The following is a 16,025-nucleotide window of genomic DNA, read 5'->3' as shown; positions in this document are numbered from 1 at the left end:
AAAAGTGTGGATTATTGTAACCTGGATTAAAAGTGTGGATTATTGTAGTGAAGCCTTCGTCTTCAACCATGGACAGAGGCCTCATGTCAGTGACGATCATGTTCAGGATGTTTCAGTGAAGACAGCTGCTGCTGTGGTGTCCATGATGTCTGTCCATCATGAAGGATGTTGTTGTTGTTGTTGTTGTTTTCTGGAATGAGACAGTAAATATGTATTATATCATAATTTACAGCAACTCAAGAAATGCCTTGTTTCACTTACAGTGTTAGGTTCAGACAAAAGTAGCTAAAAGAGCAATTAAACACACACACACACACACACACATAAAATACTTAATTACACACATTTGAGTAGATGTAATAAATTACTTTAATTCCTGTTTAAATGCAATTCATCCTGCCATACCTGCAGTGTCTTCAGACTTTGTCAGCAAATTAAAAGTTGAAGCTTAATCATTAAATTATTTTAATCTTTGTGTTAGATTTATTTATAAATCACATTTAAACACTGCTTGTACCAATTAAATTAAATAAAAAGTAACACACGTTCTCTATCACCGTCGTTAATCAGCAAACAAACAAACAAGCAGCTTCATCTTCAGACAGACTGACGTTACGTTTTCTCTCTTGAAACAGAACAAAGTGTTAAATTGTAGAGACTCACCTGCAACACATGAAGAGTTGTATCAGCTGCAGCTCCTTCCTCCTCCTCGTGACTCCGACATGTTTACGTTTATCTCCGTGGTTCTCCCGTGTCGTGTCGGCGATTTTCAAAGCTGCATGTTTCTCATTTTTTATCTTTGTGAAGAGCTCCCACTCTTTGGAGGACTTGGGTCGAACAGTTTTCGATGCGTTGGTCATTTGTAAAATTTACTTATTTTCCTTTGAAAACAGCCTCTGCTCTGCTTCCTCCTCCCCCCTCGCTCTGTTCAACTCGCGCTGCAGAGGTTTTTTGTTTTTTTCAAATTTTATTCAGTCAGTCAGCATTGACAATGAACTGCCCGTGAACAAAACGAAACGGCTCTGCAGCGCCGTGAAAGACGCATAATCGCGCAACACAACGAATCGATAATGAAATTCGTTGCCAATGCTTTTAATCATCGATTTTTATCGATTTTTATCGATTTTATTGATTCTTTGTTGCAGCCCTATACTCAGGGTCCCAGTTACACGCAAAAATAGCAAAAATATAAAGCATAAAAAGAACAGTATACAGTAGTATCTCGCTACTTCGTGGTTCATTTTTCGCAGACTCGCTCTATTGTGGTTTTTCATAGTAAGATTGGACGTGCAGAGGCAGCTCGTTTCACAATTTAGGGGCAGCAACTGAGAACGCTTGGTCACCTCTCAGCCTCCTGTTGGACTTTGGGACGACCAACCGCAGCTGATCAGCTTGTGCTGGTGAAGATTCAACTGATCTGCTGACCTGAGAGAGCGTGAGGGATTGTACGGCTGGAGAAGGTCGGACAGGTACTGTGGGGCAAGACCATGAAGACATTTGAATACAAACAAAAGAACCTTAAAATTAATCTGGAAACAAACTGGGAGCCAGTGTAGCGATTTTAAGACAGGGGTGATGTGCTCTTGTTCTATTTCGTATAGGCTTCGCCCTTTAAGGCTGTCACTGGTGGGTTTTATCCCGTCATGCAAAGCATCGCAATGATGAATTTAGTCCACGCCCACCTGTTGTGTGGGCCCCACCCGGTCCGTATAAATTACGTTAAGAGCGGGTAATCGGCTCCCATTTTCTTCAGCAAGCTAATAGCACTGTCAGAAGAACGAAGAAGGGAAGTTGTCCAGCTTGACCAGTACAACCTTTGTTAAGGCTGCCTGTGGTCCCGCCACGCCAACCTCCTGCCGTCCTGGTGAGTTCTCCTCCCCAAGGAGAAGCAGACGAGCAGTCTTGTTTCAAGGTAAGCGCAGAGGAATATTTCTCAGTGGCGGGTCGCTACACGCTGGACGACGCCATCTTTTATTTTTCCTTTTCTCGCCAACTCTTGGAGTGAATCAGATGGTTCCTCTAGGACAAGCGACGTCAGCAGCAGCCCCCGCTGCTCACTTCCTCCTGGAGAGCATAGTGTCGGAACGAGGGGGCTTGAGCGAATTCTCACACCCCCGGACCTTTTTCGCATCGGTGATCACACCGCTCCCAGCCGTCGGTGCCCTCCTCTGGAGCTGCCCGGCATAATCCAGGAGGCGGCTGACACGAAGGGACTTTTTTCTGTCCCTCTCCTTCCCCCGCCCAGATCGGATGATCTAGCGGGAAGGTTTCTTGGCTCCACCCTGGCTCGCCGTCCTGATCCCATCTAGCCTCGTTTTCCCAGCAGTGACGTCCTACTGGACCGAGGCTGCAGCCAGATCTGGTAGACTGAGAGTGCCGGTTTTCCACATCCGCGCCCATCACCAGAGTGGAGAGGTTTTTACCGAGTGGAAATTCCCTCGGTCACCCTCAACCCGGGTGCCTCGTCTGCTGTCCCTCCTCCCTGTCGGAGAAGCGGACGTGCTGTTCGGAGCTAATTTTCAAGGATATGCTCGAGAAATCGAAAAAGCCGGAGGAGGTGTTGGAGACTGTGCGCCATCTGACCAATCTGCACGCCTCATCCAGCCCCCCGGCCCGCTGGAAGGCTCATCGTGGCTAAAGGCAGCAAACAGAGACGTTCCACAGCTGCAGCAGCATCCTCCCGCTCCGCTCCGACGTCAGCCCCGCCCGTCAGAGAACAGCCCTTCTCATCCCGGCAACCGGCGGTTCAGCGTTTCCCAGAGATTGCCAACAGGCGACGCCCTGGGACAACAAACCACAGGGCTCACGGGGGAGAAGATTCAGGAATGACGCCTTGCGGGGGATGTGTGTGTGCAATGATGACAGGAGTTTTTGAAATATAACAAGAACATCATTCAAAGATTAAAGTGTCTGATTCAGCCTGTCTGTCAGTTCAAATGATCTCACAACGGCTCCTCTTCACACATCCTCCACATAAAATGAGCCGGTGTCCTAAAACAGGTTTTTCAAAATCACAGCAGCTCAAAGATAAACACGAGACGCTTGCATGACACAGCAGTCGATGTGAATGTGGTCTGCAGAACGAGTCCAGTTGGATAACTCGCTCTCAGCCCGAGCTGCACACTTTTCACCGCAGCGGTGTCAAACGCGCGTTCCCGCGACGCCAGCAGCCTTCACCCAAACGGGGCTGCGTTGATGAAGGCGTGCACACCTGTCCCCAGCACACGCTGGCTCGCATCAGCATGAATGTGAGACCGCAGAACGAGTCCATTGGGAAACCTCGCTCAGCAGGAGCTGCACGCTTTTCACCGCAGCGGTGTCAAACGTGTGCTCCTGCGGCGCCAGCAGCTTTCACCCAAACAGCGCCGCGTTGATGAATGCGCGCACACCTCTCCTCAACACACGCCGGTTCACATGGACATGAAGGTGAACCCGCAGCCTGAGCACAGCACAGCATGCTCAGAGCCCTTTCGAGAAAGCCTCGCCTTGGGTCACGCAGAGCACACTTCCGCAACGCATGACGGCGGTCGAGACTGTAAACTGGCTGACGTCCGTAAGAAACATGACACACCACATAAACGCGTGCCCACTCCACAAACGTTACACAGAGTGGCAGCGGACGTGCTCTCTAGACAGATGGATGAGCAGGCTGATCAGCAGGGATTATACGCTACAATTTGCAGCTCATCCCCCTCGGTTCGGAGGAGTTTTAGAGACGGTTCTGTCATCACCAGACCAGGTCTCATCCCTAAACGCAGAAGTCCAGGAACTTCTGGTAAAAGAGGTAATTTCCAGAGTTACCGACCTTCCCACCTTCCCTCAGCGCACGTCAGCTCACATCAGCATGGATGTCAGCCCGCAACCTGTGTGTGGCATAAGAACGCTGCGCACCCATGGCAGTCCTAAACCGGTTCTGCATGCTCGGGGCTCGCACACCTTCCCCCAGTGCACGCCACCTCACATCAACACGGATGTGAGCCCGCAGCCTGTGTGTGGCACAGGAACGCTGCGCACCAGCGGCAGTCCTAAACCGGTTCCGCATGCTTGGGGCGCGCGCACCCTCCCTTAGCACACGCCAGCTCACATCAGCACGGATGTGAGCCCGCAGCCTGAGTGAGGCACACATGACGACAGTGACTGGCGACCGTAAATAATGTGACGCAGCATAAACGCGTGCCCGCTTCCCGAACGTTACGCAGAGTGGCAGCGAGTGTGCGCTTCAGATAGATGGATGAACTGTTTATCAGCAGGGGATTCACGCTGCAGTACAGTTCAAACCCCCATTCGGAGGAACTCTAGAGACGTTTTCTGTCATCTCTAGAACAGATCTCATTCCCCCTCGCAGAAGCTTAGGACATTCTGATTAAAAATGTAATTTCCAGGGTCCCAAAAGGAGAAGAAAACACAGGGTTCCACTCTCGTCACTTCCTGGTCCCAAACGGACCGGAAAGATGAGATTCATATTAGATTGATCAATTTTGAACTGTGAGACAACATTTCCATTTAAAATGCGTCGAGTCGCTCTGCAGCCGCCACACAGAGCAGGGAGGAGAATTCTGTTTTATCTAGACATCTGTTGATGCTGACCCGCTTTTCCAGACAGGTGGCAGCAGTGCAACTCACGTGAAACTGGCAGAGTGATAACAGCTGTTTCCATCAGCAGACATACGTCACACGTGTCAGACGTCACAGAGGCACATGCATTTCTCGAGCTGTGGGGGCGCTGTGGCCACCCCACACAGCAACACATATAAATGTTCTTGGAGTGTCAGGGGTTTTGAATGTGATTCAACACTTTGCCACTGTGCTGCGGAATCATCATGAGTTGATTCACACAGACAGCAAGTGACTGCTGCATACATAACCGGCAGGTGGGGTGTGCGCTCAGCCCAAATGTTACACATTGTGAGACAGTTGCTGTGTTGGGCACACCAAAATCTGCTCTCCATCAGAGCAGTGTACATCCCCGGTGTTCTGAACAGGGGGAGGATGTGATGTCCAGGGACGGTCCGCGTCACGGTGACCAGACACCCCATCCAGATCTGATGGCTCAGACATGGCAGGAATTTAGCAAAGTGGCTGTGGACCTGTTGCAACAAGAGAGAACACTCAGTGTCAACTATGGTTCTCACTGAGCCTACCACCGCTAGGGATGGACGCGTTTCCTCACAGCCCATGGCCCAAAACGTTACGTGTTTCCCCCACTCCCTCTGATATTACGGTTTCTGAACAGAGTTCAGGAGGAGGGATTGACAGCTCTCCTGGTGGCTCCTGAGAGCATGAACACACCGTGGTTCCCGGTTCTACGATGCCTGTTATCGGGGTGCCCGTGGAAACTGCCGTGGAGGGAGGACGCTCTCCTACAGGCGGGAGGAGCGATCAGGAGTTACCCAGAAATAGGCCAGCACCTTATATACACACACACATATACACATATATACATATACACATGCACACACATATACACACATATATACACACATATACACACACAAATATACACATATATACACACACACACATATACACATATATACAGGTCCTTCTAAAAAAATTAGCATATTGGGATAAAACTCATTATTTTCCATAATGTAATGATAAAAATGAAACTTTCATATATTTCAGATTCATTGCACACCAACTGAAATATTTCAGGTCTTTAATTGTTTTAATACTGATGATTATGGCATACAGCTCATGAAAACCCAAAATGCCCATCCCAAAAAATTAGCATATCATGAATAGGTTCTCTAAACAAGCTATTAACCTAACCATCTGAATCAACGACGTAACTCTAAACACCTGCAAAAGATTCCTGAGGCTTTTAAAAACTCCCAGCCTTGTTCATTACTCAAAACCGCAATCATGGGTAAGACTGCCGACCTGACTGCTGTCCAGAAGGCCATCATTGACACCCTCAAGCAAGAGGGTAAGACACAGAAAGAAATTGCTGAACAAATAGGCTGTTCCCAGAGTGCTGTATCAAGGCACCTCAGTGGGAAGGGAAAAGTGTGGCAGAAAACGCTGCACAACGAGAAGAGGTGACCGGACCCTGAGGAGGATTGTGGAGAAGGGCCGATTCCAGACCTTGGGGGACCTGCGGAAGCAGTGGACTGAGTCTGGAATAGAAACATCCAGAGCCACCATGCACAGGCGCGTGCAGGAAATGGGCTACAGGTGCCGCATTCCCCAGGTCAAGCCACTTTTGAACCAGAAATAGCGGCAGAAGAGCCTGACCTGGGTTACAGAGAAGCAGCATTGGACTGTTGCTCAGTGGTCCAAAGTACTTTTTTCGGATGAAAGCACATTTTGCATGTCATTCAGAAATCAAGGTGCCAGAGTCTGGAGGAAGACTGGGGAGAAGGAAATGCCAAAATGCCAGAAGTCCAGTGTGAAGCACCCACAGTCAGTGATGGTCTGGGGTGCCATGTCAGTTGCTGGTGTTGGTCCACTGTGTTTTATCAAGGGCAGGGTCAATGCAGCTAGCTATCAGGAGATTTTGGAGCACTTCATGCTTCCATCTGCTGAAAAGCTTTATGGAGATGAAGATTTCATTTTTCAGCACGACCTGGCACCTGCTCACAGTGCCAAAACCACTGGTAAATGGTTTACTGACCATGGTATTACTGTGCTCAATTGGCCTGCCAACTCTCCTGACCTGAACCCCATAGAGAACCTGTGGGATATTGTGAAGAGAAAGTTGAGAGACGCAAGACCCAACACTCTGGATGAGCTTAAGGCCGCTATCGAAGCATCCTGGGCCTCCATAACACCTCAGCAGTGCCACAGGCTGATTGCCTCCATGCCACGCCGCATTGAAGCAGTCATTCATGCAAAAGGATTCCCGACCAAGTATTGAGTGCATAACTGAACATGATTATTTGAAGGTTGGCATTTTTTGTATTAAAAACACTTGTTTTTCATTGGTGGGATGAAATATGCTAATTTTTTGGGACAGGCATTTTGGGTTTTCATGAGCTGTATGCCATAATCATCAGTATTAAAACAATTAAAGACCTGAAATATTTCAGTTGGTGTGCAATGAATCTGAAATATATGAAAGTTTCATTTTTATCATTACATTGTGGAAAATAATGACCTTATAAATATTTGGGTATCTTGGTCGACTCTCTCTCTTTTAAGCTCCATGTGGGAAACTTGATAAAGAAACTGAAAGTTAAACTGGGTTTCTTTTTCAGAAACAGATCCTGTCCAACTCTGAATGTTAGTAAACACCTTGTATCTGTGACTTTCCTTCCCTCCATTGATTACGGTGACATTATTTACATGAACGCTCCTACAAGAACCCTGCAGATGTTGGATGCTGCAGATGTTGGATGCTGCAGATGTTGGATGCTGTCTAAGATTCATAGCTGGCTGTGATTATCGTACCCACCACTGCACCCAGTATTCACTGGTTAACTGGTCACCATTAACTTCACGCAGACTCTCTCACTGGTACATCTTCATCTTTAAATCACTTCCTGGTCTGCTGCCTTCATACATCTCCTCCTACATGTCTCTGCGTGAGTGCAGCTACAGCGTGCGCTCTCAGGACATCATTACCTGCAGTGTTCCCTCAGTGAGGACTGAACTAGACAAAAGGACCTTCTCCTACTCCGCTCCTGTTTCCTGGAATACCTTGTAAAAACATCTGAAGCTCTCGACCTTTGACCTCTCTAAATGGCTTCAAACATCTGATAAGTTCCTGGTAAGGACTAATGCAGACATGTTCCTGATTTTAGTTTTCTACACCGCCTCGTAATCTAGCTTTTTTTTCTCTCTACTTTTCCTTTAAATTATCATTTTATTTTCATTTGTAAAAAAAAAACAACAAAAAAACAACTTGTGTGCATCCTTTATAATTGTCTATTATTGTCGTTGTTGTCTATTGTTGTCATAGTTGTTTGTTAAATCAGGTCTCTGTTGTAAAAGAGTCATCGAGGCTCAATGGGACTAACCTGTAGAAATAAAGGTTGAATGAATTTGGAATCAGAATTAGGTGAAAATAAAGAAAACCCCCACTTCTTTGAACTGGTTTATTGAAACAGCAGCAGTCGAAAGAACAATAAATAAATACAATATCTTGAAAGATGTTTAATGAATTGGCATAACAAAGAAAATTATAACTCCATATGACTACATGACGTGAAGCACATGATGACGTGGCAAACAAAACAAACACAGCCATGTTGGATTACTGACAAACTTCTAAAAGACAAACACAGAATAAAGTCATTCATTAGAGAATAAACATTGTTGGAGGCCACAATGGATAGTATTTAACAGTTGCATGCAGCATTCATAAAAGATCAATGATTACCCATTTTAAAAACCAATCAAAGGCAAATTACAAAACAAACTTTGATAAGTGGAGGCTAAATGTTGACGCCAACATCTGCACAGCTTGGTTTCATAACTTTCATGCAAACCTGTCAATTGTGACATCACAGATGTCGTCTATGGGATTTTTCAACAAGCCACAAACAAAAGACTTGACTTGTTGGGCGTAGAGTGGTGTGAAAATTAAAGTCCTCATTTCTTTCACTGAGTGCAAGAAGTAAAGCAAAAGTGGACTTGAATAATGCTATGTGGTTGTCTGCGGTCAGAGAAACATTTGTTCAGTGGGCAGAAGAGTTCGAGGCCAATTAATTTTTATTTCAACACATCATAAACAATCTAAGAATGGAGGCCTAAAATCAGTGAGTGGGACCATTACGTTGTGGCTCGTCTGCAACTTGAACATTTGACAAGACTCTTATTTTGGGAATGTGTCTACTCTGTACACTTGGCTCCAGCATTTTCTATAAAAAGTTGGGACTTGACAGTTGTCCTGATCGCAGCGCCTTGATCCTCCTCATGTGTTGCAGCTTTCGTCGTAAGAAGGAGGAGCTTCTGTAAAAGACAACACGTTGTTGTAAGCTCGCCAACACAATACTCGAGTTTGATGGTGACTGCAGCAGCAAGCGGTCAGGGTGGTCTCCACTTTTGTGATTTAACATTTCAGTAGAAAACCTGATGGTTTATTACTTTATATACAGCTACTGGTATAAAAGAACAATTCATCACACATGCACCCATCAATATGCACATATCCCCACAGCTTCCTGCACACAATCAAACTGCACTTTATTTCATTATCAACATAATCTCATGGGAGTCAAAACTGGTACAAGTACCACTGCTGGTACTCAGGATCCCTAAAGTGATCCTCCAAAGAATCTTTTGTATCAACATTTTAAAAACCAAGCTAATTTATAAACACAAACTGAATTGTAATGTAAAGCTAAAAAATTGAGATAAATCAGTGAAATTATCAAAAAGGCACCATAAACACCCAAAAAAATTCAATCTTGTCCTCAGGACATTCAAAAACCAAAACAAAGCAAAAAAAATGTAAAAACGTTTCATCTCTCATCCGAAAGACTTCCTCAGTCTGAGGTGCTGTGTTCAGCTCAGTCACTAGCAATAACAGCATTGTAAGAGGGAGACAGTCACTTTGGTTGTCGGCAGCAAACTGGATGATCCACTCTGAGAAGGTGCTATTTATAAGACTGAGCTGAATACAGCACCTCAGACTGAGGAAGTCTTTCAGATGAAAGACAAAACGTATCTAGATTTTTTTGTTTTGTTTTGTGTTTTTTTGAATGTCCAGAGGACCAGATTGAACTTTTTTAGATTGTCACATAACCTTACTGAACTTTTTCATGTACCTATGGATTAAGCAGAAAATAATATATAAAACATATTTGAGAGCTTTTTTCCTGCATGCAGGTCAGTATAAGTAAGTACCACAGTATTGTGTACATGACCTTAGAAAAAGTACACAGTATACTGTGTACGGTGTACTTTTTCTAAGGTCATGTACACAATACAGTGTACTTTTTCCAAGATCATGTACACAGTGTACTGTGTACATGACCTTATAAAAAGTACACAGCATACTGTGTACATTTTTTTATTAACCTTTATTTAACCAGGCAAATCCCATGGAGATTTCACAGCCCCACAACATCCAGAGCCTTAAGGAAATCAGGGCGAATCTCATCCACCCCCAGAGCTCTGCCGCTGCGGAGCTTTTTAACAACCTCAGCGACCTCAGCTTCAGTTATGGACAGACCAACCCCGAAGTCCCCCGACTATGCTTCCTCCATGGAAGATGTGCCAGTGGGATTGAGAAGGTCCGAGAAGTATTTCTTCCATCTCCAGACAACATCACTGGTTGAGGTCAGCAGCACTCCACCTTCACTTAACACATTGTTAGTAAGACTGCCTTTCCCTCCTCAGCTGCCTGATGGTTTGCCATAATCTCCTCGGAGCTGACCGAGAGTCGATATCCAGGGCCTCACCCAACTCCTCCCACATCCCACATCTGAGCTTTTGTCTCAGCAAAAGCCAAGGCTGTGGACCGCTTGACCCTCTGGTACTCCTCAGCTGCCTCCGGAGTTCCACCAGCCAACAAGGAACGATGGGACTCCTCCTTCAGCTTGACAGCCTCCCTAACCCAAAGTGTCCACCACCGAATTCGAGGATGGCAACCGTGAGAAGCACAGACAACCTTCCGGGCACAGCTCAAGGCAGCCACTTCAACAATTTTTCATTCAGGGAATGCAGTTAAAGCTGGAATGCCGAGGGGTGAGTTGAAGATCTTTCTGACGGATTCTTCTGCCAGGTGTTCCCAGCAAACCATCACTACACATTTTGGTCTACTGGGTCTGTCCGGCATCTTCCCCTGCCATCTGATCCAACTTACTACCAGGTGGTGATCAGATGACAGCTTAGCTCCTCTCTTCACCCGAGTGTCCTAAACAAATGGCCACAAATCAGATGACACAATTACAAAGTCAATCATCGATCTATGATCTACGGCGTCCTGGTGCCAAGTCCACTTATGGACACCCTTATGTTCGAACTTGGTGTTTTTGATGGACAAACTTTGACTAGCGCAGAAGTCCAACAACAGAACACCGTTTGAGTTCAGATCAGAGAGGCCGTTCCTCCCAATCATGCCACACTGTCATTGCCCATGTGGGCATTGAATTCCCCCAGCAGAATAAATGAGTCTCCAGCTGGTGCACCTTCCAGCACCCCCGCCAAGGACTCCAAGAAGGCCGGATACTCTGAACTGCCGTTGGCGCATAGGCACAAACAAAAGTCGGAGCCTGTCCCCCCACCTGAAGGCGCAGGGAAGCTACCCTCTCATCTACCGGGGAAAACTCCAACACACAGGCACCAATCCGGGGTCTAAGAGTAGACCCAGACCACCCTCTCACCGTGGGCAACTCCAGAGTGGAATAAGGTCCAACCCCTCTCAAGGAGATCAGTTCTAGAGCCCATGCTGTGCGTTGAAGTGAGCCAAACTATATCTAGTCGGTACCTCTCAACCTCACGCACAAGCTCAGACGCCTTTCCTGCCAGAGAGGTCATGTTCCATGCCCCAAGAGCCAGCATTGATATGGCAGGTTCACAGCACCAAGGTCCCCGCCTTCGGCCACTGCCCATGGATTCATACACCCAACTCATATGGCCCCTCTTGCAGGTGGTGGGTCCACAGGAAAGCAAACCCATTTTGCTCATTCGGGCTGAGCCCAACCGATAGAGCTGTCATTTCTAACCCGAAACCCAGCCCGGACCGACCCGGATTAGGGCCGGGCCGTTATGTGATTAATACCATACCATTTTATTTATAGAGCACTTAAAACAGCGACAAGGCCAACCAAAGTGCTGTACAGACAGAACAACAGGTAACACACAAAGCAAAATACAAAATGAGGTCAATCAGAATATAGACGTAAAAGCGATGCAGATAATAAATATGACGACTAACCTGATGCATGCTCAATAATCCAGGTAGAAAAATCTAAAAAAGTTAAATCTGGTCCTCTGGACATTCAAAAAAACAAAACAAAGCAAATCAACAAAAAAATGTAGAAACGTTTCGTCTCTCATCTCTCGGAGGAGAGACGAAACGTTTCTACATTTTTTTGTTGATTTGCTTTGTTTTGTTTTTTTGAATGTCCAGAGGACCAGATTGAACTTTTTTAGATATGACGACTAACCAGTGTGAAGCATACAGGTTCAAAACACAGATCCTCTGGTGTTCAAAGCTACTGAATAGTAGTGGGTTTTTAAACTGGGTTTGAAAACCGAGAGGGAGGGGGCCTGTCTGACAAGCAGCGGTAACTTGTTCCAAAGTCTTGGTCCTGCTATAGAGAAGGCCCTGTCACCTCTGCGCTTAAGATGGGTTCCTGAAACTGTGAGGAGCATGTTATTATTAGTTATGTGATTAATGGGATGTCCGGGCCAGTCTTGGGCTTTTAATTAGGTCAGGATCAGCCACGATCCAATTATATGATAACATGGCCTGCCACACATCCACCAGCTGCACATGGCCATTTCACCGCAAGCCGATTGGCCTTGAAACAGGTAAAAAGTTCTGTTAAGCTTCAGATGGGACTATACTGCCAGGCAGCGATCCATCCATTCTGCACTCAGCGGACATGTGCGGCTGACGACCCAAACAGGTGAGATCCCAAAGCAGACGCGTGTGTTAGAGCTGTCCGCGTGTCTCAGTGATTCAGAAAAATGCAGGTAGAAACGGGGTTTAAATGCTTTTCTATGGCCATGATAGCCCAGATGGCCGCGCTCAGAGCAGTTGCAGCTTCACAGGCTCCTGGTACTATCCCAGTTTTTAGAAGTTTTGATATTGACTCTGTGCCTGACTCCGCAGGATTTATGCGTGTGAATTATAGCCGAACCGAAATGATGGGAATAGGAGCGGATTTGCCACGAAACATAGCTGAAATCAGCAACAAACTCAAAACTACGCTCGGCAGAATGCAGATCTTAAAGTCATCTACCTGGAAGCTGCAGCAAAGAAGTTGCAGCGGGCAGAAGCGGAAGCGCTGCTCCCGGCTAGAGAGGAGAGGATGCCGGGCGGGGTTTATGGTGAGGCTACGAGCTAACGCTAAAGCCGGTAAACTCCCCATGCCGTCTCTCTTTCTGTCGAACGTCTGCTCGTTGGACAACAAGCTGGATTTACGTCGTCTGAGAGCGGGCGCCTTAGAAGAGATGAAGTAGTGTGCGGTGCTTTGCTTCACAGAAACGTGGATTACAAGCGAAACACCGGACACAGTCTTCCAGCTGGATGACAGACTCTTTTTTCGAGTGGACCGCTGCAGCAAGCTAACGGGGAAATCACAGGGAGGCGGAGTGTGCATTTACTTGAGTAAAAGTTGGTGCACAAACTGTACTGTTGTAAAACCCTCATGCTCGAAGGCTTTGGACCAAATAACAGTGAAATGTCGACCACATTATCTGCCCCGCGAGTTCACAGTGACTTTCATCACGGTTATTTACATTCCTCCTGATGCTAATGCTAATGAATCACTGCAGGAGCTACATGATTCATCAGCTCGCTGCAGAGCAAACACCCCGAGGCTCTTTACGTTATAGCCTGAAACTTTATTCACGTGAATCTAAAGGACTGTCTCCCAAGCTTTAATCAACATGTGACAATTCCAACATGTGGAAACAACATGCTGGACCGTGTTTACACGAACGTAAAAGATGCATACAAATCTGAACCCCGCCCCCACCTAGGACTATCAGACCACATCTCAATCTTCCTGGATCCTGCTTACATGCCCCCGCTGAGACGCTCCAGACCGGTACAAAAGAAAGTTAAATGTTGGATCCAGGACAGTGGCCCCATACTGAGAGATTGTTTTGACCGAACAGATTGGCAGGTTTTCAGCAAGCTGCTGAAAATGGAGGATCACTTGATCTGGACCAATACACATCCTCAGTTCTGGGTTACAATAGTACATGTACTGACACCGTCTCCAATATTAGATATGTTAAAAGCTACCTAAACAGAAAACCTTGACTGAATGCAGAGGTGCGCACCCTGCTGGAAGCCAGGAACACTGCCTTCAGGTCTCGAAACTCTGAGGAGCTGAGTAAGACAAGGAAATAGCTGGTTGATGGTATTAAGAAGGCCAAGGCCACATATGCACAGATGATCGAGGGTCAATTCATCTCACAAGACCCTCGGAGCATGTGGAGGGGCATTAGGTGCATAACAGATTATAAAGGAAGGAGCGAACAATGCCCCAAAGACCCATCTCTGCCTGATGCCCTCAACAAGTTCTATGCATGCTTTGAAGACCCGAACAGACCACCCAGCACCAGACTCACCTCACCACCGGATGAAGAGCATCTCAGCGTGACCTCAGCAGAAGTAAGGAGTACCTTCAGGAGGATTAATCCGCACAAAGCAACCGGCCCAGACAACATCCCCGGAAAAGTGTTGAAAGAATGTACCGATCAGCTGTGCGAGGTGCTGGCAGAGATCTTTAACACCTCACTTACCTTGGAGACAGTTCCCACCTGCCTGAAGACTGCCACCATCGTCCCAGTCCCAAAAAGCTCTACAGTGACTGGTCTGAATGACTTATCAGCCAGTGGCCCTCACCCCAATATTCGCTAAATGCTTCGAAAAACTGGTCATGACTCACGTCAAAACAACCATCAACATCAACGAGGACCGTCATCAGTATGCATACCGTGAGAACTGATCAACAGAGGATGCCATCTCCTCTGTGGTCCACACTGCACTCAACCACCTGGAGCAGAAAAACTCTTATGTCCGTATGCTCTTTGTGGACTTCACATCCGCCTTCAACACTATGATCCCCCAAACCCTGATGGACAAACTATCCACACTATGACTAAGCCCCTCCATTTGCAACTGGGTACTAGACTTCTAACAAACAGACCACAGTTAGTGAGGATCTACAACTTCTCCTCCTCCACCATAACCCTCAGCACTGGCTCTCCTCAGGGATGTGTGTTGAGCCCCCTCCTGTTTAATCTGCTCACGTATAATTGTGCAGCTACCCATCCAGGCTGTCACATTGTAAAGTTTGCAGATGATACAGCGGTGGTGGGATGCATCACAAACAATGATGAGTCCAGCTACAGACAAGAGGTGGAACACCTGGAGAGCTGGTGCAGAGAGAATAACCTTCACATCAATGTGAAGAAGACAAAGGAGATGATTGTGGAATTCAGAAGGAACAAAAACATCTACACCCCCCTGAGCATAAGAGGATCTGCGATGGAAGTGGTCTCCAGCTACAAGTACTTGGGTGTACACATGAATGACAACCTCAGCTGGAGCAACAACACCACCAGCCTGATCAAGAAAGCTCATCAGAGACTCTACTTCCTCAGACGGCTGAGGCGAGCTGGTCTGGGAAGCTCAGTCCTCACCTCCTTCTACAGGTGTGCAGTGGAGAGCATCCTGTGCTCCAGCATCAACGTGTGGCATGGAGGCTGCACAGCTGCAGAAAGAAAAGCTTTGCAGAGAGTGGTGAAGGCTGCACAGAAATCTGTTGGAATCAGTCTTCCCACCATCACAGACATCTACACCTCCAGATGCAGGAAGAGGGCCACCTGCATCATGAAGGACCCCACCCACCCAGCACACACACTTTTTGCCCCACTCCCCTCAGGAAGGAGGTTAAGGAGCATTAAGTGTAGAACCACTAGACTGAGGAACAGCTTCTACCCTGAGGCTGTTAGACTCATGAATCTCTAACTAGAATAATCACTGTGAAAAACCATATCATGTTGCTGCTGATCTGTTTCATGTTGCTGCTGATCTGTTTCAATGTTGATGTGTTCATGCGTGCACATCTGCTCACAGACTCATGTTCATGTTTGTGCTGATGTTCAATGTTTTTATGTTATGAGTGCTTAGTGTATATTTAGTTGATGTTTTTCTTAGTTCATATCTTAGATCTTATTACTGTTTTTCTTAGACATTTTATTGTTGGATGTAACTGGGACCCTGTGTACATAATTTCGCTCAACCACATGTACCACATGAGGTGCGAATGACAATAAAGAAACTCTGACTCTGACACACACACACATATATACATATACACACACATATATACATATACACACACACATATATACATATACACACACATATATACATATACACACACACA

At 46.4% G+C, this 16,025-nt stretch overlaps 1 protein-coding gene across 1 annotated transcript in view; it reads right to left on the bottom strand.

The window, feature by feature from the left end:
- The window catches only part of LOC119424087 (arrestin domain-containing protein 1), a gene marked incomplete at its 3' end in the record, with an annotated part of 39,590 nt that overhangs the window by 1,115 nt on the left and 22,450 nt on the right, over positions 1 to 16,025 (bottom strand).

The sequence above is a fragment of the Nematolebias whitei genome, chromosome 17 (assembly GCF_014905685.2).
Source record: "Nematolebias whitei isolate Nwh7 chromosome 17, NemWhi1, whole genome shotgun sequence".
Lineage (NCBI taxonomy): Eukaryota > Metazoa > Chordata > Actinopteri > Cyprinodontiformes > Rivulidae > Nematolebias > Nematolebias whitei.
Note: the sequence above shows the minus strand (reverse complement) of the source record. Positions and strands in the feature narration are given on the sequence as shown.